The following is a 6,845-nucleotide window of genomic DNA, read 5'->3' as shown; positions in this document are numbered from 1 at the left end:
ACACTTCCTTGTGGTCTACATAACATGTAATGGTGGTTCTTTGGTCAAAATGTTACATAGATTTTTTTACAGATCATCTTCAAGCCGCTTTCTGACAGTCGCTTCAGGATGCGCCGTTTTGTGGGCGGTCTTATTTACGTGGCTCACCTTCGGCGGCGTCTTCTCCCCGTCATCTTTGTTGTAGCGGTGTAGCGTGCAAGGACGGTTGTGGAAGAAGTGTCAAAAGATGGAGCTAACTGTTTTAATGACATTCAGACTTTACTTCAATCAATAACAGAGCAGCGTCTTCTCATCCGTGGCTCACTAGTGCAACAACAACACCGCAAATATGTCCCGTGAAAAACCGTCCGACCGGAACTCTCTAATAATAAAGTTCCTTGGGTGAATAATGTAAACTCACTACACCGGTATGTTTTAGCGCTTTCATGGCGAGTTTACTGACATATATAAGTAAGAACTTTACACTACTTTATATTAGAAATGGCAACAGTGGAGGATGAATGTCCCATAACAAGAAGATAGAGAGGAAGAAGAAGCTTATCGACTACGGTGTCGGCTTGGACTACAAATGCGGACTCGCGCAAATTTTCAGGACTTATGCAGATCCCAAATACAGATCAACAGGTACCAGAAGGTAAGAAAAGTTGCTTTTGCATAATATTGCGAAACAAAACGCCAGATAATATGTCTTACCTTATACACACACCATAATAATACTCGTATGTTGAAGCACAGTACAATCCATCGAGCGGTGCGGCTTCATAGCTTACCGAAGTCGTACTAAAACTTTTTGATAGATTTTTGAGCGCCGTGTGTAATGTTCTATATTTTCAATGGAACATATAAAATGTTGGTGTTGTTTACTTGAGTCATATTGTGGTCTACACATATCTTTTGTGTGACTGCCATCTACTGGTCACACTTATCATTTCACCATGTACCAAATAAAATAGCTTTGAGGTTGGTAAGCACAACCAAAATTATTCCATACATTAGACGCACCAGGTTATAAGTGCGCCTTATAGTCCGCGGTACAAAATGGATGGATGGATGGATTGACCAATGCCCGTGTATCAGTGTCTACTTTAAAGGCTACGACTAGGGGGTGGGACATACCCCTTAGGCAGCCGCTGCAAACTACTGTATGTAAAACATGGAGGTGAATAGACATTCTGAAAAAAATATTATATTTCCATGATAAAGGGCAAAGTTGACCACCAGACAGCAACAGCATTGATCCCTGTTGTGGTGTGTATTAATTATGTACAACAAAAGGATGTATAACAATACAATAGGAATGCTTACAAATCATTCGCTATAATGATGAAGGACTCCCCAATGCAAAGTGATTTGTGTTGCATAGTTTTCTTGCCGTCATTGACGTGTGTTCCTCCGAGCAACACATTAGATGCCTGAAATAATGTTTTCATTCAAAGTCCTCCATAGAAACCTTCCCCCTCCATCTACAGTCGTGTGCGCGCACTTACAGTATATATAATCAAAACAATGTACTTCACACAAGGACGCCAGCAAGCCATTATGTGCAGAACTCTTTAATATCAAGCTAACCTGCAGAACGTTGCTACAATTAGGGAAGGACATGAATAGAACGAGGCCAAACAATCTTCACATAGCGTACTCAACCCACATCTGCGGTTTGAGAGATGCACACACGGTACATTTCCATGTTCTACTGCTCGCTGCTTTATTGAATATTGTGATTTAAGTCGATAAGGACCCTGTGGAGGGGGGCGTGGCCTGCGGGCCTGCAGCGGAACGGGGTGTGCCAGGAACGGCCTCGAAGTCAGCGACAGGTGCGTAGATGGCCCACCTGGGCCTTGTTATCTAATCACCCGTCGCTCTGTATAAGCAGCAACCGGGAGGAGAGACGCTGTTGGAGTTGGAGGTGCTGCTGAGAGACAGACGCAGAAAAGACACTTTGCTGAAAAGCAAAAGACTTTGCACCATTGAATGAAAATAAAACAGTGTTATACGCAGAATTCCGGGCTATACTGGCATTGTGTGGTGATCTGAAGAACCCACTAGAGCAGTGGTTCTTAACCTTGTAGGAGGTACCGAACCCCACCAGTTTCATATGCGCATTCACCGAACCCTTCTTTAGTGAAAAATAAAATGTTGGCTTTTTTCAAATTCAAGACAAAGTTATATGTTTTTGGTTACACTTTAGTATGGGGAACATATTCTAAGTAAGAAAGACTTAATTTAGAGTTTTTTTGGACACTAGGGGAACATATTCTAAGTAGGGATGTCCGATAATGGCTTTTTGCCGATATCCGATATTCCGATATTGTCCAACTCTTTAATTACCGATACCGATATCAACCGATACCGATATCAACCGATATATGCAGTCGTGGAATTAACACATTATTATGCCTAATTTGGACAACCAGGTATGGTGAAGATAAGGTACTTTTTTTAAAAATTAGTAAAATAAGATAAATAAATTAAAAACATTTTCTTGAATAAAAAAGAAAGTACAACAATATAAAAACAGTTACATAGAAACTAGTAATGAATGAACATTAGTCAAATTAACTGTTAAAGGTTAGTACTATTAGTGGACCAGCAGCACACACAATCATGTGTGCTTACGGACTGTATCCCTTGCAGACTGTATTGATATATATTGATATATAATGTAGGAACCAGAATATAAGTAACAGAAAGAAACAACCCTTTTGTGTGAATGAGTGTAAATGGGGGAGGGAGGTTTTTTGGGTTGGTGCACTAATTGTAAGTGTATCTTGTGTTTTTTATGTTGATTTAATTAAAAAAAACAAAAAAATAAAATAAAAAAACCGATACCGATAATAAAAAAACGATACCGATAATTTCCGATATTACATTTTAACGCATATATCGGCCGATAATATCGGCAGGCCGATATTATCGGACATCTCTAATTCTAAGTAACAAAGACTTAATTTAGAGTTATTTGGTTAGGGTTAGAGGGTTAGGGCCAGGGTTATAGGGTTAGGGTTATAATAAGGCCATGCCGAATAAGGCATTAATAAGTACTTAATAATGACTAGTTAAGAGCCAATATGTTACTAATTTGCATGTTAATAAGCAACTAATTACTGGTGAATATGTTCCCCATACTAAAGTGTTACCATGTTGTATTACTGGTGCACAAAATGAACCATGCATGAACATCACCTTGTTCAAACAACAAAACCAACACAGTGTCTACACTCACAACAAATTACACACCTGCAAATCAGTCTGACTTCTGCTGTTGCCGTATCCGTAATATGCCGATAGGGAGAAGTTTTTATTTACACGATGAGTCGGGTGTGTCTTGACCTCCACCGAAACCCTGAGGCCGACTCACCGAACCCCTAGGGTTCGATCGAACCCAGGTTAAGAACCACTGCACTAGAGGGCAATTTCTACAGACCCGATTTATGAAAGATGTGCGTTTATTAAAACATGTGCAAACCTGATAGCATACGCAAAGCTGATCGACTAAATGTGTGCAAAGTGGATTGCGTCCGTTAAGTGAGCAGAAAAAGGCGTCTCAGTCTTCATTAGTATGCAAAATATATGCAGATCATCAAAACGCCCATAGTACTGGGAGGAGTGTTGTATAATTGATGGTTGTTTGATGGGTGATGAGCCAAGGAGACGCCAAGAGGAATCGTCGAACAAATGGCTTTATTTTGTTTCAGCGAGCCTCGGACTAGAATTGCAGCTCTAGGAGAAGAAGTCAATCAATCAATCAAAGTTTACTTATATAGCCCTAAATCACGAGTGTCTCAAAGGGCTGCACAAGCCACAACGACATTCTCGGCTCAGACCCAACATCAGGACAAGAAAAAACAACCCAATGGGATCAACCCTGGGCGACCGGTGCAATGAACGTCGAGTGGATCTAGCATAATGTTGTGAGAGTCCCGTCCATAGTGGATCTAACATAATAGTGTGAGAGTCCAGTCCATAGTGGATCTAACATGACAGTGTGAGAGTCCAGTCCATAGTGGATCTAACATAATAGTGAGAGAGTCCAGTCCATAGTGGATCTAACATAATAGTGTGAGAGTCCAGTCCATAGTGGATCTAACATAATAGTGAGAGTCCCGTCCATAGTGGATCTAACATAATAGTGTGAGAGTCCAGTCCATAGTGGATCTAACATAATAGTGTGAGAGTCCAGTCCATAGTGGATCTAACATAATAGTGTGAGAGTCCAGTCCATAGTGGATCTAACATGACAGTGTGAGAGTCCAGTCCATAGTGGATCTAACATAATAGTGTGAGAGTCCAGTCCATAGTGGATCTAGCATAATATTGTGAGAGTCCAGTCCATAGTGGATCTAACATAATAGTGTGAGAGTCCAGTCCATTGTGGATCTAACATAATAGTGAGAGTCCAGTCCATAGTGGATCTAACATAATAGTGTGAGAGTCCAGTCCATAGTGGATCTAACATAATAGTGTGAGAGTCCAGTCCATTGTGGATCTAACATAATAGTGTAAGAGTCCAGTCCATAGTGGATCTAACATAGTAGAGTGAGAGTCCAGTCCATAGTGGATCTAACATAATAGTGTAAGAGTCCAGTCCATAGTGGATCTAACATAATAGAGTGAGAGTCCAGTCCATAGTGGATCTAACATAATAGTGTGAGAGTCCAGTCCATAGTGTATCTAACATAATAGTGAGAGTCCAGTCCATAGTGGATCTAACATAATAGTGTGAGAGTCCAGTCCATAGTGGATCTAACATAATAGTGAGAGAGTCCAGTCCATAGTGGATCTAACATAATAGTGAGAGTCCAGTCCATAGTGGATCTAACATGACAGTGTGAGAGTCCAGTCCATAGTGGATCTAACATAATAGTGTGAGAGTCCAGTCCATAGTGGATCTAGCATAATATTGTGAGAGTCCAGTCCATAGTGGATCTAACATAATAGTGTGAGAGTCCAGTCCATTGTGGATCTAACATAATAGTGTGAGAGTCCAGTCCATAGTGGATCTAACATAATAGTGTGAGAGTCCAGTCCATTGTGGATCTAACATAATAGTGTAAGAGTCCAGTCCATAGTGGATCTAACATAGTAGAGTGAGAGTCCAGTCCATAGTGGATCTAACATAATAGTGTAAGAGTCCAGTCCATAGTGGATCTAACATAATAGAGTGAGAGTCCAGTCCATAGTGGATCTAACATAATAGTGTGAGAGTCCAGTCCATAGTGGATCTAACATAATAGTGTGAGAGTCCAGTCCATAGTGTATCTAACATAATAGTGTGAGAGTCCAGTCCATAGTGGATCTAACATAATAGTGTGAGAGTCCAGTCCATAGTGGATCTAACATAATAGTGTGAGAGTCCAGTCCATAGTGGATCTAACATAATAGTGAGAGTCCAGTCCATAGTGGATCTAACATAATAGTGTGAGAGTCCAGTCTATAGTGGATCCAACATAATTGTGAGAGTCCAGTCCATAGTGGATCTAACATAATAGTGTGAGAGTCCAGTCCATTGTGGATCTAACATAATAGTGTGAGAGTCCAGTCCATAGTGGATCTAACATAATAGTGTGAGAGTCCAGTCCATTGTGGATCTAACATAATAGTGTCAGAGTCCAGTCCATAGTGGATCTAACATAATAGAGTGAGAGTCCAGTCCATAGTGGATCTAACATAATAGTGTAAGAGTCCAGTCCATAGTGGATCTAACATAATAGAGTGAGAGTCCAGTCCATAGTGGATCTAACATAATAGTGTGAGAGTCCAGTCCATAGTGGATCTAACATAATAGTGTGAGAGTCCAGTCCATAGTGGATCTAACATAATAGTGAGAGTCCAGTCCATAGTGGATCTAACATAATAGTGTGAGAGTCCAGTCCATAGTGGATCTAACATAATAGTGAGAGAGTCCAGTCCATAGTGGATCTAACATAATAGTGTGAGAGTCCAGTCCATAGTGGATCTAACATAATAGTGAGAGTCCAGTCCATAGTGGGGCCAGCAGGAGATCATCTTGAGTGGAGACAGGTCAGCAGCGCAGGGACGTCCCCAACTGATGCACAGATGAGTGGTCCACCCTGGGTCCCCACTTTGGACAGCTAGCGAATCATCTGTGGTCACCGAATCTGTGCCTGCCCCCCCTTGGTCTAAAAAAGGGGGTGTATTTAAAGGCTAGAGTATACAAATGAGTTTTATGATGGGACTTAAATGCTTCTACTGAGGTAGCATCTCTAACTGTTACCGGGAGTACTGGAGCCCGTATAGAAAACGCTCTATAGCCCGCAGACTTTTTTTGAGCTCTGGGAATCACTAATAAGCCGGAGTTCTTTGAACACAGATTGGTACAATGGTACAATACAATCAGCAAGATAGGATGGAGCTAGACTGCGTGCCAAATCTCTTCATTCTGCTGTCCTGTGGGTACACTGTCCTTTAAATACCTTTCCTGTAGACCCCCCCACCCCCCTCCTTGTTGGTCTAATCTTGATGCCGGACAGTCTATCCTTGCCATTATTCCTGTGATTAGTTTAAGTCAGGTGACCTCCGACCCCCATCCTCTGTCCCTATCTGTGGATCTTCTACCAGGTGTTGCTAATGTCTTTAATCTTCCTCCTGACACCTACATTCTTATGGGATTCCCAATCTCCTGTGGACACTCTCTTCAGTGCCGGTTATGGAATTTTGCACTTTGACCTTAGTAGAAGAATACTTTTCATATATTATGTGGCCAAATACAAACACACGCTACTTCCATTCCTATGAGATAATACTACATGATATACTGTAATTAACCACAGGAGCAAATGCAAATGTAATTATTCAGCACATACAGCCTGATTTACTAAACCACA

The sequence above is a fragment of the Entelurus aequoreus genome, linkage group LG24 (assembly GCF_033978785.1).
Source record: "Entelurus aequoreus isolate RoL-2023_Sb linkage group LG24, RoL_Eaeq_v1.1, whole genome shotgun sequence".
In the NCBI taxonomy this organism is placed as follows: Eukaryota; Metazoa; Chordata; class Actinopteri; order Syngnathiformes; family Syngnathidae; genus Entelurus; species Entelurus aequoreus.
This window is presented reverse-complemented; position numbering follows the sequence as displayed.